Consider the following 21,352-nt stretch of genomic DNA (forward strand, 5'->3'; position numbering starts at 1 on the left):
GGCAGTATCTGCTCAACCGTAACACTGGCCATTCATGCAGTTCAAGACACCTGAGACAGTTCCCATCATCAGCTTTCCCACAGCATCATACATGCCAGTTAATGTGCATGTATGTCTGAAGAGGGGAGTCATATTCAGCAGCAACACCTGAAGAGTGACCCAGAAGAAACTTTTTGTTACTCCAGCAGCATGGTTTTGACACCTATAATGTCATTCTCAGCTCAGCCTTTGATCTTTCCAAACAACAGGCCTATTCATGGCCAGCATTAATCCCTGCTCACCACTGGCAGGGGCTTAACACAGCAATGCAGCAAGAAGCAGAGCAAGTTGAGTTGTACTTGCTGACACCTCCAGCTGGGTCAGAGTAACGATTCCTGGCCTAGGATACCTGCCTGTCCCTCATCTCAGCGTTACACAATCTCTGAGAATAATAACCTCAGAGGAGAGAAGAATCAGTTCTTGAACTGCTGCAATTTGCAGGCCAATCTATGAAAGAAAACTACAGCCAATGCCAGTTTACTGTACTATGATGGTCTATAAATGGTTCAAGAGCTGCTGGGCCATCCCTGCTCTGAAGCCAGCAATCGCAGGAGAAGGAAGCATAGGGAAGGGTGGGTGACACTTCAACCATACCAGTTTAATCTCAAGCCGTAAGTGAGCCAACACCTCTGCTAAAGTGATGTGCCTCACCAAAGATTGCACAGCCTTTCCCTCGGAGAGGTCACTAGAGAGAAGGTGAAGATAAAACACATGGAATGCAGGCATCCGAAATAAGGGTCTCGCAGTCCTTACACATACAAGCCATTCCCTGAAGAGCAGAATGCCACCTGAGAGAGGACGACATGCATAATAAGTAAGAGAGACAAAGTTATTTAAGGCCCTGTACTCATTCTGATAAACTCTAGCAGCTGACAGAGCTAAATAGCTATGCCGCATTGCCCAAGGCCTTCCCTCAGTTTTGCAGTTGATAAAACAGGGACACTGTTTTACAGAGATGCAGTTGGGAATCCCTTGATGGTATTCAGTGAAGGTTTTCAGAGTCTAAACCACCAGGTGCCTTTCATTTATCATGACACAACCAGCGAGCAGCAAAAAACACAGGACCTCACAAAATAACCAGAGCTGCTTCTGTGCAAAGGCAAGGCAGGCAATTGTCTGTGGCAACAGACTGCCAGGGTCAGCGAAACAGGCAAACAAGGGTAGCACAGACTTGGCTACATCAGATCTCCAGGAAGCCAGACCAGCTGTTTGTGTTCCCAAGAGGAATATCTCAGTGCCCAGGGCATTTGCTGCTGCTGCTGCTGAGGAGAGGAAAAGGGTTCCCCCAGGCAGAGCCACCACTCCTCCCAGACCTGCTGTGAAGAGCTAGTTCCATGGCTGGAATCAACCCTGCATGGCTGTTTCTCCTGCCTCTCTCCCTCTGGGGACAAGGGAGGCCTCTCCTGGCTGCTCACACCATGGGCATTCCGATTCAGTGATGCCCACGCTGCTGAGGATCCTTGACCCAAGTCTGCATTTCCTATGTGAACATTACTTGCATAACCCACCCATGAAATGAAATACTGTGATTTATGTGACAAAGAACTACTACCTTGAGTTAAGCCTTACAGAATCAGGCTCACGCATCATCTGCGATGGCCTAAGCAGCGTTTATGGGGTATCAGAAATAGGCCTGAGAAGAATGTGCAGTTTAGGGCCTCTATCCAGCAATCCATGCTGGCAGGCCTGTGAAGGGGTTTGGACATCGTACAATGAGCGATAACAGCAAACAATGGGAGAGGAGAGAGTGGGGGTCATAACTGCAAGACCATCTGGTTGTTTCCCTTTGCTGTGTACACATCTTGCTAGTCCTGCCGCTAGAAAGTCAGAGAGGGTTGTTGGAGGATTGAGTTACTAATGAATAGTTGCCTTTGTGTCTTATACACCATTATTGACACCAATGGTTGCGGCAGCATTTCAGACACTGGTTTCTGAGGACGGCCAAAATCGCAACGTTTCTGACCGGTAATATATCAAGATGCAAAATAATTTGGTAAATGTGACAATTTTGTGACAGTTTCATGTGAATAATTTTTAAGCCTTATTTAATGTTTTTCCTTATCCTCTAAGGTTTTCATTAAGAGTTCTTCTTAATTCCCTTCCTGGGATCATTAGCACTTGGATGGTCAAGCCCATAACTGACATTCTATATACCCAGACAAAAGAAAAAACTACAATAAAATGAGGGATACTGTATGCTCTTCGGTAGGATACATGAAGGAGACTCACTTATTTGCAATTAGTCAATATGGGTCAATATTGGATTTATCTTTACTGAATCTCCGCTAAGCTTCCAAATCAATGAAAAGGAAATAGATCAGGCAGATGCATCTTGCTCTGTGCTCTACCTGAAACCAGATGTGGGCTTTACTAAACCACATGTGGGAGCGAAAACAGAGCCAAGGGCCCTTCTCAGAGAATCACCTGCCACTTGACCATATGGTTTCAACCTTGGAGTCGGGTAGCAAGGGCATTCCAGCCTTTTGCAATCTGCGAGTTGACCGGGTGGGAGACATGCTCAGAGATACTGTGGGCTATCTAGGAGGGGCAGAACCAGGGCTGGAAGTAGAGGATGGCACCTCTCACTGCTGAAGAGGAAATCTTAGATTTGAGCACCTCCTCACTTAAATTAGTTCAGTTTGGCAATAGCTCCATAAAGGTCAAGAGTATAAAACTGCAGGAAAATACAGGGTTCAAGCCAGAGGTTTGTTTGAACATCGTCCATTTGAATTCTGACTTGGCTATTCCCCAGCTTAGATACCCAGACAACTTTTTCTAATCCATAAAAAGAAGTGAGGGCAAACTTGGAGCTGCTCAGGAGATAAATCCCACTTTCCATACTACTATTTTAGCAGACAAGAGGATGTAAAGCAGACTGCCAGGGAGCTCGAGGGGCTTTCTTTCCTGCCGCTCATTTTTCATCACCAATCCTGAACAGACCCCAAAACTCAGACTAATTAAAGACAAATAATTAAGCACATTCAGACTGGGAAGGTTGGCAGACTCCCACTGTATTGTAAGACCACCTTGGCACTTAAATGGTTAGGGACTATATCCCACAACATCATGCTCATCTCATTGTGGTAGAGAGCTCTTGAGAATGTTATTAGCTGGGTGTTCGCCTTGCCGTTTTTCCACATGAGGCAGATGGGTAATTACGAAGCTAATAGTCTGATTGAGAGAAATCAGATGCAGTGGTTTGCCCAATTAGATGATACATTAGCTTCCTTCTTTGTAAGCAGCTAATGTGTGAAGCAAAGTGGTATTTTTGAGGGTCAGAATCCTTAAACAAGTGCCGAGTTGCAGATTATTGTGTCTCTCTTTTTTTTTCTAATGGAGGAAAAGTGCTAAGTCTTCATTACTAAAAGCATAGAAAATGCAAATCAGGCTCTGAAACAAAAGAGTGAAGGGACAGGCGAGAATATTTGGTGTCCAATGTGTCAACCTACAACATCAATTACATTGAAATGCAATGCATGGGAGCCTAATCAAGGATAGTATAATTGTAATAATTGCATGCTTTTGTTGGAGAGCTGCTGCCATTGTTATTGTCAACCATTTGTTTTTCTCTATTGTTTAAGGGGAGAGTATTTAAAATATATATATGTGTGTGTGCATATATAACCGTGCATAAGTGATTGAAGAGCAGCATAGGTAGAAGGTTGTGTTACTGCACATAGAACGTATTAAGTCTTTCTTATTTCTGTCTTTCAGATGGTGGAAAACCAAGAGCCTGAACTGCAAAGGCAGGTAATGCCAAGCACTGAGAAATGGACACTGACTTACAATCTGTGCCAAACAATGAGAGATACTTTTCCTTTTGCTGACGCTTTCCATGGCCTGGGAAGGTGAGCAACTCCCAGTGACTGGCAAGTCATGAAGTGAGCCAGTAGTAAATCATTCAAAGAATGCCCAAGGCACCTCCAGTCTGCCTTCTTACTTTGGAATAAAAAGGAAAGAGGTCAAAATAAACAGTTTCTCTCTTGTTATATTTCCTCCAGAACTGCAGTCTGTTTCAGCCATTGAAAAAGGAGTTTTTAAATCTACAATCTTGACAGAGGCATTCAAGATAAATGAACACAAAGGAGGGCACTGCATGGAAGAAAATATGACAGCATGAGTTTACTCAAGATCTTATTAAGGGAAAGAGGGAGTAAGAGCCTCCTGTAAATAAACCAGTCATATTTCCTGTATCCTGAAGTTGGGCTGGAGTTCTTGCAGCAAAGTGCTCAACATTCAGATCAAATGAGAGGTTTATTTTCTCTCGTCACTTGGGCTTGCCAATAGGTTGAAAGGAAGGCACAATAGAAACGGGCTAAAACATTTAACATAGCTGTTAAATCTCATTCTCCACAGCTAAAAAAGAACAATGCTGCACCGTCTTTACTGAGAATACACTCTCCTGCCATAGGAGGCTTTTCATGTATCTCTAACAATCCTGTACATACTCCAAAACTCACACTAATTAAAAGCAAATAATCAAATACATTCAATTTGAAAAGTTGGCAAACTCGCTTGTATTATTGTGTTAGCACCTTGGCATCAAAGCGATCACATCCTGCTAATCTCATTGTGCAGGAGAGCTCTTGAGCATGTTATTCAGTGGGTCTGCTCTGCTCCCTGCCCCCCACCTCCCAGACCCACTCCATCCTCCTCCACCACCAGCACTTTCTTTCTTTACCTAGATAAAGAAATGAAAACGTAAGCAAAGATAAGCAAACCCAGGACAGTATTTTCATCACATTTCACTCAGAGACAGACAGAACTTCTGCTACCTTTCAGGGAGATTTCCTTTCATCCTGGTTTCAGTTCATCTCCACAGATACCTGTGGTAAACCTGAGAGATGCTTTAAAATAAGCTAAGCAGACTGCATTTGTTTCTCACTAGCTCTCATACAGCATTATTATATTACTGTATCAGAGTACTTGGCTACCATAGCAATGTGAACACTATAAATGCAATAAATAAAAGCCTACAAAGTTAGCAGCTTATGACCGACTAGATGAAGAAACCAAGAAGAAAGCATCTTAGGATTTCTTCTCTTTGGAAGCTTTATTTTAAAGGTAAAACTTCTTTCCATTCGCTGTGCAGTAAAAGCAAAGCTGGTTTTGCTAATAGCAACATAATGCAAAGGAAAAAATCAATGTTTTTTCATACTTCTGCAGAAGAAGGCTTCATTTTCTTGACAGGCTTAATTTGTACAGAGGAAAACCTCTCTGTAGTGACACTTGTAAAAACATGCTTGCCCTCTTGGTAAGAGGCCACCACTTTCTGAAGGACATGATATATCGTAATCTTCAAACGGATAATATTATAGAAAGGCCACTAGTTTTATGGCTGAAAAAAGGTTCTATATGACACCTTATTGCATTATTGAAGCATTAGGTCTCTCTGGAGACTATGTTTTAAGATTGTGAAGCCTTTCACATGCCTGTGGCCTGTGCATCCACCTGAAGCTAAAAACTGACAAGATAGAGATGACCATTTGTGCACTATGAAGAAGTATCAGTTTAATTTTCTGCCACTGTCTGGGAGGAATTTTCCCCACACAGTCCAACAAATCAAGATCAAACAAATTTTCATGAATAAAGATGCTTCACTGCAGCCATTCCATTCTAACCACTGGATTTGTTACAACTGTGATGCCCACCACAGTGGGTAGGACCAAGAAGAGCTGGGTACTACTGTTAGCCAGGGCAGGTACAAGCACTCAGCACTCAATTTCTGCCTTGATGGAAAGACAGGTCAAAATCCACATATTTCTCCCAGCATTGTCCTGTTCTGGGCTAAGGACAGCATTAGCCTTCCCCATACGTTTCTGACTGAGATCCTGCGTCTGTGCATAGGTATGTATTTGGTTATTAAAAGTATGATCCTTAGGGTCCCTTCCAATTTGAGTTACTCTAAGATTCTGTGATATGGTTTGCCATCCTCCATCCAGCGTTTGCAGTGCAGGTCGTGTATTTTTGCTTGGGTTTCAGAACCTCCTCTGAGAAAGTGCTGCTTCTAAAGGACAGCACATTAGAAGTCTGTATCAGAAGAAATATATATTTTCTTCACTTCTTAACATTTACTGGATAAAAACATGTTAAAATCATGCAAAAAAAAGATGAAAAGGGGTCACCAAAGAACCTTTCTGACAGGACTGAAAGGGAACTTTGTGCTTTTAGCACAAAGACATTCACAGGAGAAGATAACATGCTAACATACTCTGAGATGCTAACATAGTCTCTAGCTGGGGAGGGTGCTACATAAGAGTCCAATTGATTTGTGACCTTCAAGACAGTTCCTAATAGCCCATTTGCACTTCATGACCAAATAATGAAGGAAGCCCATATGGTTATAAAACAAAAACAAACACAAGAGTTGTTGGAGAGGCAGTCCCACTCAATAGTCCCTGAGCTTCATAGAGGTGAACAAATTGTCCCAAGGCAGAACGGGAAGAAACATACCTTCCGTATACAGTGCTTCTCTAACTAGAGGTGCTAGGTAACTATAAACCTGACTTCCTAAAGCACACATTAATCCTTCTGTTGACTTCAGCACGTTTAAACCAGGCACCATGCTCAAACAGGCCAAAAGATACTGTTTACATTGATTACTATTACATAAGTACAAGGTTTTGTTCATAAAGTTTGCAGTTAAATCTTGCTAAAAGGAAAACTGTGATTCCCAACAAACAGTCACTTTACTAAGCAAGTTTTCCTTAGAACTGTTCCTGAATTCCTGTCTGTCATGAGGAAAAGTTGATCAGCCAACACAAAAACTATCAACAGCACTGCCCAAGCTTGGAAAGCCTTCATGCTCCACAGGGAGAGCTCCCATTGATACTACCAGGAGAAATGCTTGTAGACATCAGGATAGCATATGGCCTCTGAAATCAATATTGGTTTGCAGCTTGACATATGGATGGATAGCTACCACAGTGAGATTGAAATAAACATGACAAACTAAGTCATACAAAGAAAAACATGTATACACAATCACACTCGAACAGATGCTTTGGCTGAAATAGGTGATTTTAGAGGAACACATTCTAGATCTGAGAAATGGAAAAATTAGTCTAAAACTTGCAGTAACATAATGCACTTTTGCAAGCAAAGCTGAAGGAGGATTCAGAGAAACTCCTCAGGGACAATGCTAAGAGAAGATACTGGTGAAGAAGTTGTTGATGAACCTGCTGTAGATTTAACAGGAAATCTAACAGAACACCTCCCTCCCCCGGCTCCCATATCGATTGGAACAGAGAGATTTCAAAAGACAAGCAGCTCTATAGAATGAAAGAGAAGGTGGTTTTCTCCTAGGCATTAAGACAGGCTGGATGCAAACACCTCAGTCTTGTCTGTGGTTTAATGCGTTACCCCAGAGATCTGAATGTGAAATCTGGACTTCAGGAAGAAAATCTTCATTTAGCAAAGGAAGCACTGCACTAGCTATGTGTGAAAGTTCTCCCAGCACTGCTTTCTGCTTGCCATATGGCCAACTTCACCCACATTAACAGCAAGTACTGAGCAAAGCCTCAGCGTTTTGAAAGAGAGAGAAAAATGTGAAATTCTTATCAGCAAACATGGCCTGAGGAACACCCAGTTACCTATTTACACTTGAAACTTTATCTTTGATGCTGGTAAGTAAGTTATTTTCATCAGGGGTGCTGTAGCCACATACTTAGTTTCAAACCATTTAAACTATTCTGATGTCTGTTGCTGCAGATCTAGTGACTGTTAGGAGAAGTCATAAGGTCTTTTTATGGACTCTAAGGTTCAGGAGCTAGCAGAAATGCCCTATTTCAGTTACATACATATACATACATACAGACACACCCCCATAAAGAAGAGAATTCCCCCCAAGCCTTCCATCCCATAAAATCACTCCTCACCTGCACTTAGCCCTTAAATACAAATGAAGAGAAGGTGTGTTGCTGCTTTCAGGGGAAAGAGATACGTAGAATTTACTTAGAATGCTATGAATTTACCCCAGTGGGAAAGAGTATTTTATGTTCCTTGTTCCCACAGATTCAGGGAACTGTTTGCTGTCAGCTAGGCCAGAAAACAAGTTACTGCATCCCTCTGAAATCCAGATGTTGTCTTTGCAATAGGTGATGCCATGTATCTGAAACAGGCCGCCTCACGCTTTTCCCCACAGACCTCAGCAACACAGCACTTGGAGACCAGCCTTGGGCAACACAGCGAGGAGCGTGATCAGCACCCACAGCTGCACGGGCAAGGAGCTGCCCTCCTACAGATTGAAGTCCCCAAACCTGCTGGTATCTGCTCAGCAGCACCTGAGACTAGCCAGGCTCTTACGTCCTGTTTATCTTACGCAGCCTTTTCTAGCTGGAAGACTCCTTGGCCAGAGCTTTCAAAGACTCAATTTTCACATTGCAACAAGCCCTGAAACAGAGAAACTTCAGATCTCACATCTGATCTATTGTTTCACATGGCTTTCTCTTTATTGTTTGCTAGTTACTGAAGCTGCTAATACCTGAGTATGTACTTTCTTCCCTTCAGCCTCCTTCTCTCTCATGTAGATCTCACAGTGAGAGCCAGAGTCCTACCCATGCTGCAGTATAGCCTGTTGGCAAAGAGACACCTTGAACATCACAGCCAGAAAGCACTGGAATTTCATTGACACATCACTAGGAAGAAGGGGCCTGCATCAGTTAATAAACAGCTTCATACTGTTTATAAATGAAGGCTGTACTCATAAATGAACTCAGACCAAAGAAAATCAAAACCTGATTTATCCAGAGGGTAAGTACTCCAGGAACAAAGTAATCATGTCTGAAATAGCCCTGCAGAAACACACCTCAGTCCTGAGCTACAAGAACCAACTTTAATGCCTCTGTATCTGAGATTTCCCTAAAAATTTCCCATTGCTGTTACTGCTGACAGGAGCTCTAGTGTGGACAAAACATTTATCACTGCCAGCATTTTTATGATCATGTCTTCCAGTCTTTCTGTTTCCCAGGTTGGATGACATTGCTTTGCTTATGCATCACTTTTATTTCTGGGAGCTGTGCTTGGGCTTATTTAGTAACAGTAGGAAATTTTAATGTAGAAAAAAAGGCTGCTCTGTAGCACTATCTGCTTAGCCCTTGGCCTCTCTGGTGAGAGCATCATCAAAGACAGCAGCTAAAGGAACGTGCAGATTAAAAATTGAACAGAGACCACCCATTCATTTGCCTGCCTCAATGAATAACCTTCATACACTCTAACGCATTTCAGGCTTACAAGAAGACTAAACCAGCTGCAGTTCTAGAATCCATCCCTAATTAGGTCCTGAGAAAAGTAAACAGAAATTCTTTGCATAGGTGTGAATGTTCCCTTTAAGAATGAAGCTGAAATGGTAAGCCCGTGCGTGAAAACCAACAAGAACCGGCACCGGTGCCATTCACATCCACATTGTAGTTATACTTTGTATAATAGTTGGAGAATAGTTTTAACCCAGGCAAATAAAAAATCAAATTGCCAAGGTAAGGAACAGCTATGTTCAGTGGGCACTGAAGCCTGGTAAATATTCAGTTTTTAATGGCATCCACTTCTATTTTGTTCACTGAATTATTGGGCTGACCTTAAATTAGAGATCTGGATGGAGCTGAACTGCATATTGTGAAGATGAGTGTAATTACCTTGCTTCCCTTTGTTCCAATTCATTTTTACTTTTTTTAATTCTTCATCTGTGTGACGAACTGAATGTCAGAGTGCTTGTGGATTTATTTATACTCACGGTAACAGAGAGCAGAACTGATAGGCCAGATAGTGGCACAAAGAAAGACATATCTGCATTGTGATCAAGGGTGGGACTGCAGAACCTTCCTGCCTTCCTCTTGGTGAAAGAATCATAGAATAGTTAGGGTTGGAAAGGACCTTAAGATCACCCAGTTCCAAGACCCCTGCCATGGGCAGGGACACCTCACACTAAACCATGTCACCCAAGGCTCTGTCCAACCTGCCCTTAAGCACCATAGTGTTCAAGAGCTGTAGTTGTGCATATACTGTCCAGGCTTCGGGAGATGCCAAACAAGACTGCCAGGGTTCTAGCACTTGCAAATGAGGCTCCTGTCTTCCCGGCACTTTCACCCAAACCAGCTACACCTATGTCCTACTCAAGCGTACCTGCCCACCTTAATCCACAGCAGAGGCATGGCCTCTGGCTGCTTTTGGGCTGAGGTCCATTCACTGCAGAGGTAACCCTTGCAAGCAAACATAGAGCCAACCCAGCCTACACCAGTTACAAGGGTGAAACCACCTCTGCTCAGTATCACAGGAGTCATACCACAGGCCACCTTTAGTATGCTACCAGTATGGTAGACCTGCCTTATGACTAACGGATCTAGAGATTGAGACAAACAAATCTGTATGAGACTCAAGTGTTCTTATCACCCTGTCCTTGCGCCTCAGTTTCACCACTTACAGTCATTATCTCTTTGTACCTTCTAATTTGTTTCCAAACCTTTCTAAGGTATTTTTCAGGTATATATTTAAACCTTCAGCTGTTTCCTGAGCACCTCTTACAATTAGTGCTCTCACAATTGGAGTCTGTATATATATAGTTGCTAACATCTCTCACAAATACCTCTCTTCAGCCTACCTCGTTTTGTGGAAAGACGACTCGATATTCTCTGGTCAGTTGTCAAGTAACAATAGCCTTCTCTAGGTAGTTAGGGAAGCTCAGAGTCACAAGCATGTGTGCAGATGCCTAGCAGAAGTAGATGTAGAAACAGAGAGACTCCAACTGGTTAATGAAAATCCATACAGCAGGCAAAAAGAAAGAAGGCCACCAGGAGGTCTTGATAGCCCTAAGAAAATGTGCAGTGGCCCTAGCTGTATTTGATGGTAAATGTCACATCTCATGTCAGAGCCTGCCTGGATAAATTACCCCTGAAGACCATATTGCCTCAGAAGTGAAGTATTAGCAGCTGCATGCATGTCATTAACCCCTCACCTGCCACACAACTTTGTACTTGCCCAAAGCCAAATACTTTAAAGACGGGTTGACTGATTTCAGGATGTGGGGGTAAGAAAGCTTCAGGACATGCAATGTACAGCAAAGAGTGCCCACATACGTGTGCCCTTTTGTAGGGCATTTGGGATGACTGCACTGAGTATTCCAGCAGTTTCAGCTGATTTGAAGGATAATACTCCTATTGAGCTGTTCAGCTGAATAACAGATTATGTTCCATGTTCTCCCAACTATTTTGTAATTATATGTAAGTACATTGATTTATGACAATACTTCAGATTAGATCTAAGGCAGAAGTTCTTCCCTGTGAGGGTGCTGAGGCTCTGGCACAGGGTGCCCAGAGAAGCTGGGGCTGCCCCATCCCTGGCAGTGTTCAAGGCCGGGTTGGATGGGAACTGGAGCAACCTGCTCCAGTGGAAGGCGTCCCTGCCCATGGCAGGGGGTTGGAACTGGATGATCTTAAGGTCCCTTCCAACCCAAACTAGTCTGGGATTCTATAATGGTATGGGAAGGTTTGTCTAAATTGTTTTAATGGTTCTTGACTGCATATACATTATTTTTTATTAATTAAGTAAACTTGAGAAGCATATCTTGACCCTTAATGATGAAGTGTACAGTGTCAGTAGGAAGGTCCAAACACAAAACAAAGAGCAAGTCTGCAGAACAGTTGTGCTGTCCACAAAGAGCCATTTGGAAAACAAAGGACTTCAGCATCCTAACCCTCAGCATGAACCCCGATTTAGCTCACAGACAGCAAATTCAATAGTGAAAGCAGCCTGGAGAAGGGCATTAGGCTTATAATGACTAACGTAAAACTGTAGAAACATCCATAGGAACTCCAACAGGAGGAAATGGTCTCATATTTTAATGCAGGCATCATAGACTATGTCCAGGATTTTCTATTGTAGCCTCCCCATGATGTCTAAGACTTTACAATCCTATTTCTAAAAGCACAATATCCCCTGCTATTCTACAGAAACTTCTTAAAACTCGGCTAACTAGGGGCCATGGCCATAAACTTTGATCCACAAAGGAATTCACCATAAATGTGAAACAGTACGGGAGGGATTTGTACTGTTTAACTTCAAAATCTAACTTCAGGTGCCCGCAATAAGACCCTATATAATCAAGGGAGAGGAATGAAATAGGTTCTTCTAGAAGACCATTCAAAGGAATTAACTCCAATGTTCCACAATTACCTCTAATTCCTGTCATTATTTTTAAATTTTGGTTCTCTTTTTCCTTTTGCAATTTTCAAACTGCATTTAAAAATTAAAATAAAAGGAAGGAAAATTGAAAACTATTAAAATTTACACTTTAAGTTTAAATTCAAATTTAAATTCCAATGAAGTCTAAGGAAAATAAACATTAATTCTGCCTAGTAATTAAACATATTTTCCTATGATAAATGTTGGTATTCAGTACATATATAAATACATATATATATATATGTATATGGCTGAACATTTTTATTACTGCTTCAGGTAACACAGAGGACCAAGGAATTGATTGAAATATAGTTAAGTTCTAATAACCACATGAAACAACGAGAAAACTGATTTCATACCCCAAAATGTAGAAATGTAAATTAAAAGAAGTGAAATAAGACAGAATTTTCAGGCATGTTAAACAGCAGAATAATGAGAATTCAAAAATTCTGTAGTCATGGAATATTGAAAAGACGGTCAGGAAAAGTCCAGTCAAGCTATGCAACAAAGCAAAAGTTATATACAACAGTGATGACATGGTACCCGATTTCGGAAGTCATGCAAAAGCTACTTCTTCCACAAATCTTACTGAGGTTTCTAGATGTGAATGCAATGGCCCCATTACATGCTCTCCTGTATGTAACATCTAATATATATCAAACCTTATGGGTAAGATTTGGATTGATACAGAGACGCTGCCTTACTCTATTCCCTTTCAAGGAAATAGCTGGGATCTGGAAAGTCTTTTTGGTTAAAGCTCAGTTGCTTGGATCTTTCAGAGAGCTCATGGAAGAGAAGTATCAAAGCAGACCTAAGTGATGCAGCAATAAATGCTCAAAACTGGTGTGAGAATGTCAGAAGCAAACACAACTCAAAGAACACGCACAAATACTATGCATAAAACCGTGTCATTTTGCACCATTATTTCCCTTAAAATCTACTTCAAGCTTTTGAAATCTAAGATTACTCTGTTTCACATAATAAAACTGCTCCATGCTCAAAGCTATGAATGGATCTGAACATGCTCAGCTGTGTCAGATCTCTAAGCACTCAGTGGAGAAACACCCATTTCCAGTAAGCCCCACAAACAAGAATATAGTGTCAGATCTAATTCTTCCAACTCAAAGAAGCAATTGCACAGTTTACCGCCTTTTCCAATTCCCATTTAGAAATTAATGGAGAGGCTTTTAATAGATCCTTCTAGAGCAAAACAGGAAGTGACTAATAAATCGGGATTTATGAACAAAACATACAGGGAAATGTTAGAAAAGCCGTATTTCATGTTCTTCATCCTCCTTGAATGGCAGACCTGCGTATGAGCAGCAGAACAACTCCTTTCCAGATGACCAGCATTCACTAAAACTAAGAAAACTATTATCTACTGTTTGACCACAAGATGATCTGCAAGTTTGTACTCTTGTAGTGATCAGAAACTCAAGGATCTACCTCAAGCATCCAGACTAAAATACATGTTCCATAACGCCAGATCCTATTTGAACGCAGCATCTAGCTCTCACAGAAACAAATTCATTGGCTGACATTTGCACAGGGCTGAAGATGCAATCTGGGCTGAAAGGTCTTCCTTCCGAATCCAAGACACGGCAGTTCTCTGCAGGACAGTGTGCTATTCATCTGAGCCCAGCACGTCTGGTGCACCAGTAGCTTCAACTAAAGATTTCTAGGAGCAGCTTTCTGTAGATGTGGGCTTAAATCGCAAAACCCTGCATTCTCAATCAACAAGTCAGATTTGTAAGCAACAGTAAGCACCAAACTGTAGTTGAGCTTGTTCTGTAAGTCCCTATGAAAATGCAGTCACAAATGCTTCAGTGTATATATTGTTGCCCCCAGAGTTTTCTGTGTTGCTAGCAGACTCAGGAAAGAGGAGATGATTGATTCTTCAAAGGATTTATGGCTTAGATCTACAGTGCCAAGCATCAGTTTGTCTTACTAGCTTCAGGATTCCCCCCTGAGTATGACTAAGGTTTTATATTACCAAGCAGCAATCTTGTAAAAATAGCTATGAATATCTACTTTGGCAACAGATTTTAATCCCAATCACTAAAAGATGGTCAACTGCTGAGCAAATTGGGCAACCTAGAATGTATTTTAATGCTCCAGTACATGCACCCATTCAGACCTCCACCACGCACCTGAAGCCTGAGTTGCAACCATCCAAGCTATACTGTGGCCCCTGGAACATCCCAAGAATACAGACAGGTCCTCAACAAGACCAGACCGACCCTTGGCACTATGAAATTTGGGCATTTGCAAAGCTGGCTGCAACCTTTATTTCCTTCTCTGCTATTCCAAGCCCCACTGATCATATAGGAAGACAAGCTGAAGATTTGTAAGTGAAACTCAAATTTGTCAGTGGGACAGCTTTCTGCTGCAGCTACAGATTAAGGGGCATATTTTTGACTTCTTAAAACACAGCATGATAAACTGAAACGCCTGTAAAGAACCTGCTATGGTCTGGTAGATTCACACAGTGACCTGAATTATTTTCAGCATTAACCTGTGTTATCACAGTGGAATTATTGGGGTGAGAATGAGTTCACACTCCTGGTTGCCTTTGTTTCCAATGGTCGTTGATATGAAAAGCCATCCTGCATCTGCTGTGAAAATAAATAGTGTGATGATTGTATTTGGCATTTTAAAAGTATCTAAATAGATATTTCCCCTAATAGACAGAATCAAAGTCTAAATTCTAGACACTCCATTTCACTGGCTTGGTCAAACAGCAAGTTTGGTGTGTCCGAAACCTTATCTATTATTTTTTATTATATCAGCTCATCTAAGACAAATCTCTCTATGAATCCCTCAGTTCTCTCTCATATTTTTAGACTATCACAGATATAACTCTATACTTCTTGTCTTTTCAACTAATATACTCCTCTCATTTAAAATAAACCTAAATAAATAATTGAAAAGAATCTGCTCTTGTTATGCTAATAGACCACATTCTGAGCTTGTCAACAATTTGGCATAAACTGAATTACAGAAAAGTTATGTCAAAGAGGGGTAGCAAGTGTTCCAAACCAAGCTTGAGCCAGCAAAGCCAGTAAATGCTGAAAATCTTATTAACAGCAAGGGTAGGTGAAAGGGTAGGCTTTAACTTCCTCATGTTAACCGGGAGATGTCTTTCATATTTAGTGACGGCAACTCACACCATTAAAGTGATGGCAAGAAATGCATTAGATACCTTACCAGAGTTCATTGCTGTAGAGGGTAGGAAGCTGAGATTGACAAGCACATATGTTATGTGAAAGCCAGGTATTGCCATTAATGGGTTTGCACCATCATAGATTTTTGAGTTTGGGAGTTACTTTTCCTGCAAATATTCATTTGGCTTTAAATGCAGCCAGACATACTGTGCTTTTCTGATTTCCTAGTCTGCGTCCCATCATAAGAACCCAGCAAAACCTCGTTCTAAATAGAGACATTTAAGACATCACTGAATCTCTGCCTCTGCTCAGAAAATGTCACTGTGTCCTCAGATGTTTGTTTCTGCAGTGAGTGGACATGGTTGTACAAGGCAGAGCTCCCAGGTTCTCTCAATCACATCTATCTCCTTCTACATCAGATTATTTCTGCCAAGCTGGTTATATTTTTTCCCAAGCAAACCCTAACTATCAGGGAAGTCTAACACATTGCTCCTTTACCATCAGCTTTGTTTTCAGACATACAATGGTTTGGCATGACTCCAATCACCACCAGGTGATTTTTGGCCCTTGCCCTTTTTATTATCTGGTATCTCTTAGGGAACCACAGATGAAACCAATAGAAAAGGAGAGAAAAAGAAAAAGCAGGAAAAAAGAGCAAGCTTCTCCTTCGCTTTCCTGGTAAAGTGACATCTTGCCCTCTTGCATTGTATATTTTTGTCCAGCTGATGCTTTGTCCTACTGGAATCGCGGTTCTAGTATTAGCTCCAAATGGTAGGCAGGCATTTTCATTAAAAACAATTACTATTTCCAAACAGGAGCTGGTTCCTCAGTTCCAGCCATTCTTGCTGTAAAATGTTCAGCTGAGAGGAGCAGATTGTTCCTGCTGAAAATGAATGGAATCTGGCAGGAAAACCTCATGTTTTTCCAATCCTAGTTTTTTACAAAGAAAACACTGGGATCTTGTTGAAAAATTGCAATTGTTTTGGTGGGCACATTATTTTTCTCAGTTGAGCTCTTTCCAGCTACAGGAGACAACTTTTGTGTATACATATGTGTGCGTGTGAATATAGATCCATGTATCTACACATACACACAAGCTTTTGTATATAATTGCTATGCAGAAAAATTATTAATGAGTCAAGGAAGAGTAAACACATTTTTGTTATTAAAAAGCATTTATGCAAATTGATTTTTCGAAACAGCTTCCACATTATGAACCTTCAAAAGAAAGTCAATGAGTAAAATACTATATCATAATAACAGCTAGCCTCACTTTTAATAGTAGGAGAAGAAAGAGGCCAAGGTGACTGAACTGTTTATCCTTTGGTTGTTCTCCCTAACTTAAAAACATTGTCAGACTGAATTACCCTGATAAAAATATCAAAGGAGAGAAAACAGAAGACACTATTACGCTCATGAAAGGAACAAGCTGCAGAGGTCCCCATATTGATCACCCATATGGATGCTGCCATTTGGTAATAAGTGATTTTGCTTACCTCAGACAGAAATAGATAATAGGGCAGGCTGACCTTGCATCCATATGGGGTGGAACACCTCCTTCCACTAGTTGCTTTTTTGTCTTCCATATGAACTATTCGTCCCAGACGGCAAGTGAGGCGGGAGGCTGGTGTGTCTTGGGCATGCTGCACTTTGAGAGTTTAAGGGCACTCCCCAGGCAAAGTTCAGCCTCCATGTTAGCAATAGTACCCTGCAGCCTTCAAGTCCACCTCCTCTGACCCTCTGCTCCAACAAACAGGCAGGATCCAGACACTTTAGCTGTGGCATATCCATCCAACCTTCAAGACAACTCAACTGCCTTGACCTGCATCTAACAATCAAATTGGGCAGGAAAGGGACAGCAATAAAGCTTTCTCTACCAAAAATATGCAGCAACCTAGTATGGTAGCACAGACCAGCGCAAAAACTGATCAAATCAAAAGATGGGCTGCCCAGCCCTCTGATGCACTTTAATCACAGCTGCACAACTGTAACAAGTAATGCAAAACAACCCCCTTGAATTACTCAAGGCTGAGAAGTTGAGTCCCCAGTGAAGCCATCTGTAAGTCACCTATTTCCACTAGCCTTTTGGGCCACCTTTTGACCCAGCAGCAATAAGTAAGAAAGGAAATTATAACGGAAAGGATGACAGTGTTACAGCAACTGCTCGTTTTCAGAGTGATCGCCTGACAGAAAAAGGAAAAATGAGAAGCATTTCCCTTTTCTGTTATTGCCCAGCTAATAGAATTTCTTGTCTCCTTTTCAGTTGTTCTTACCCTGAATTTCATCATTATAATAACAAAATTAGGCAAGTTTACAGCCAAAAAGAGCCTTAAGAGATCTGCTGGCCCAGCTCCTTGCAGCTGGGCAGGATCAGCTACACCTAGACCTTCTCTGATGCTTAGCCATTCAACTTGGACTTGAAAACCATCACTGAAGAGTCCAAAACATCCCTTGTGAGTTTGCTCTTTCAGTTGTTTGTCTGGGAAATTAGCCTGCAGATCTACCCACTCTGCGTAAAAGCTACAACAAAACAAGGTGTAGCATCACTCCTGCCCCCTCTGCCACCTTGTGTCCTCAGCAAATCGCTCTGTTGAAGCCCTAAGTCTTTCCTGGGTACACAGGGGTCAGCAGCTTCACACTGTAGGGCTGTGGTGCACTCACCATCATCCCAACCCTAAGATCCCGGCTGCCTTGAACTGCACGAGGGCTGCAGTTCCATTGCTCTCATAGGATACAGGACTTCACAGTCAGAATCTGAATGGCACAAAGTATATTGAACAAGTTGACTCTTCATTTCTAAACATAATTTAAAATCAGACATTAAATATACTTAATAAGGTGTCAGGAGGCTTCCCACGAGGATCTAGCTGTTAAGTCTTTATTGTTGTGTTTGCTTTGAAGTCAAGAGGAAAAAAAATCTTGTTTGCCAACTTATAATTCAAAAAATGCCAGAAGAACCTTCTTGCAAACAAACAAGATGCAAAAGAAATGCTGGCACCAAAGTGGCGCAGTCTGTGAATTATGGAGTTATGGAATAATTTCAAAAGTAAACTGTAGGATGCATAAATGTTCACATAATTCTTTCTGTAAATAAAGTTAGAATTCTTCCACAGACAAGGAGACACAGATCCTAGGTACCCAATGCTGTTTGTGGTCAGCAATCTAGGACTGTTCACTTTGTACATAGGTATGCGGCACACAGCAAAAGATGCTGTTCAAGTGTGGAAGCACTATATAATAAAAAATTAAGGGAAGCCTTCTCTTTTTGTAAAGCACAGCTGAGCACAAAGTCCTGCACCTCACACTGTATAACAAAACCACTTCCATCACTTGAAAATCAAGAAGCCTGCCTTTGTCATCCATCTGCACATGTAAGAGATCCAGAGAGTGTATTGCCCAAATGAATCAGTTTCTTGTGAAGTAAATTAAAGCTCTGATCCCTGCTGAAGGAGTCCTTTGGTGTTGTTCCAGCATCTTCTTGATACTTTCTGTTTCTTTTGGGTTTGTCTGATTTATACCATTCTCCAAAAGATTTAGCCCAGCAGCATCCATTAGAGAAAACCAAAATATGGCAGGGACACTAAAATGGCAGACAGCAAATACCAACCTATCAGTTCGGTTAGAACCATCACAAGAGCATTCACCAGCACCGAAAGGCATACCTAAACCCAGCTACGCCCACTAGGGCCTTGCACGTACCTGTGGAAAACACCTCACTGTAAGTGCTGCTCCTGTTTTCATTGGATGTACGAAACCACATTTTTCTGCAAGCACCTTGTAAGTCTGAGGGTGGCTTTTAAATGTAAATGTGGAAAGCCAGCATCAAAGGTCTGAAATGTCATTTTGGAGCACTACGAAAACCAAGCAGACCATAAAAGCTACATTAAGATTAAAAGAACTTTATATGGCCTTTGCTTGAGAAGTACCTCACACCCTCTGAAGGTGCACTAAGCCCACAGCTCAAGAACATATCACTGGCTGACAACCCATCCCACAAGCAGACCTCACAGCAACAGCCTCACAGCCCCAGCCTGTGGCAGCAATTCTGGGAACACCAGGACTATCAGGGAAGGAACACAAAGAAAAGCTTTTCCAACATGAATGTAAGCCCCAGAAATCAAAGTTCTTCACTTATCCTTAGGAATAAGATTTGGTTCAGGCAAGCTATTGCACCCCATATAGCACCCTATCCTTCTAAGGTTCTTCCTGAGAATAATTAGACCATTGTACCTTCACTTCATGGGCACACAGCTCTGGCAGGTAGTGCCCTTTAGCCACATCAAGCATATGAAGGAGCCACACTCTTCTAATGACCTAAACCATGTGCACATGGCCTTTTCCTGACCCAGGGTTTAACACTCACACCCAACTGTTTACCTCCTGTTTTTTGCTTTACCCTGATGAGGGCTACATAGCATCTGTGAGCACTCCCCAATTCACTTGAGGTCAAATATCCCATCTGAAAGCACAATTTCTGGTTGTATAAACTAACCTGGCTAATTTTCCCTTAATCAATTTAAAGAGTCAGGAAGAAGCAATCTTTGAGAAGAAGGACAGTAATTTCTTCTATTGGCACACTAGATACAAAGGAAAATAAACCCTCTTTGGCCATAAAGGTGAAAAATCTGAGGCCATAAAGGAGAAAGATCTGCAAACCCATGGAGAATTTCCACCCCCTGAGTGGTAGCCTATTTTTACTGCATATCTCCAATCCAAAGCTTGAATGGAAAATAGACATCACCAGTCCTGACCCCACTGAAGTCAAAGGCAGCTTTGTCATTGACTTTAACGAAACTAGGATTCACCCCAGGGTAAGGGGCATTGTGTTTTTCAGCAGCCACCCATGTGGAAAGTTTGCTTAGATGACTGCCTGCCTGGAAGGTAGCAGTGCTAAGCCACAAAACACCAGAAACATTTGTGTTAACCCACATGCTCCAGCATTTGAAAGTGCAGCTATCAGAGTACACCCTTGTCCTCTAGAAAGCATGTGTTCCTATACCCTTGGCTTCTTTACTCCACCTGACGTTGGTGGTGCACCTGATGTACCTAACCTGTTGTTCAGCTGTGCTACTGGCTCTGACTGTTTATCAGGAAACATCAGAGAGGTTTTTATGCTCTCACATTGTAAATAATGTGACAGACCTTGAAAATATAATATGTCTTTTTATAGCTACTGTACGCATTGTGAATGAAAACAGCTCCTGAAAATAGAGTTGAAAATAGGCTATTACATTCATGCTTCATGTTCACTCAAATTCTGATAAAAAAATCCAGTTACAATGTATGTTTCAGAGCATAGGGAAATGGATAAAAATACAGGAAGCGGGAATCTAAAAATTAATCCAAAAGCATATGTAGGAAATTCCTAAACTTATTTTAGGAATTTATCTGGTACTTATTGCAGCACAATAAAGCTTGGGCTTAGCAGGGCTGGTTTTACCTGCTTAATTAGACAGGGTCTCAGCAAACAAAGGAACAAATACTGAGATACGGAAGCAAAGCATCAGAAAATTGAGAAGGGTTGTGAAAAAGCAGGAAAAACAGAGAAATTTCAGGCTTTGCATCTTGGGCTTCTTTCTAGTTCAGAAGCATCCATGAAAACTTGAACTTGAAAGAAGGGTTGCTTCTTTCCGTTTCTTCAGTCTAGAAATTAAAGCAGGTATCTATCCACAAGAAAAAAGGTGCCTTATGAGATTTCCACCATTTCCTGCTTCTCCCATTTGCAGTGGGTTCCTTCAAAGCTCTCCTGTGCTTCCACTTTTAGGCCAAGCCACAGCAAGGCAGTTCAGCCACCTGAAGAATTAAATCCACTGTAGCAGCTAGAGGAGAGCAGCCCACTCCACATAAGATGCTAAATTTTATGGTTCTGAAGTGAGCCAAAAAGGAGTTTGGGGATAGGAAATGAGTCAACCTCGTTTGCTGCATCTGCCTGCAGGCACTGATCTGAAGGGCTGAATTTATGGCTGTGATTGCCCCTG

At 41.7% G+C, this 21,352-nt stretch overlaps 1 long non-coding RNA gene across 1 annotated transcript in view; it reads right to left on the minus strand.

The window, feature by feature from the left end:
• LOC130592609 (uncharacterized) overlaps positions 1-19,714 on the minus strand; it is a 40,170-nt gene extending 20,456 nt beyond the window's left edge. Inside the window, exon 1 of the long non-coding RNA XR_008970592.1 lies at positions 19,605-19,714. This is a non-coding gene — a long non-coding RNA (uncharacterized LOC130592609). The remainder of the gene's footprint in view (positions 1-19,604) is intronic.
• Positions 19,715-21,352: the final 1,638 nt, after the last annotated feature.

The sequence above is a fragment of the Pezoporus wallicus genome, unplaced genomic scaffold, assembly GCF_028554395.1.
Source record: "Pezoporus wallicus isolate ANWC-B61680 ecotype Strahan unplaced genomic scaffold, APGP_CSIRO_Pwel_v1 contig_14703, whole genome shotgun sequence".
NCBI classification, from domain to species: domain Eukaryota; kingdom Metazoa; phylum Chordata; class Aves; order Psittaciformes; family Psittacidae; genus Pezoporus; species Pezoporus wallicus.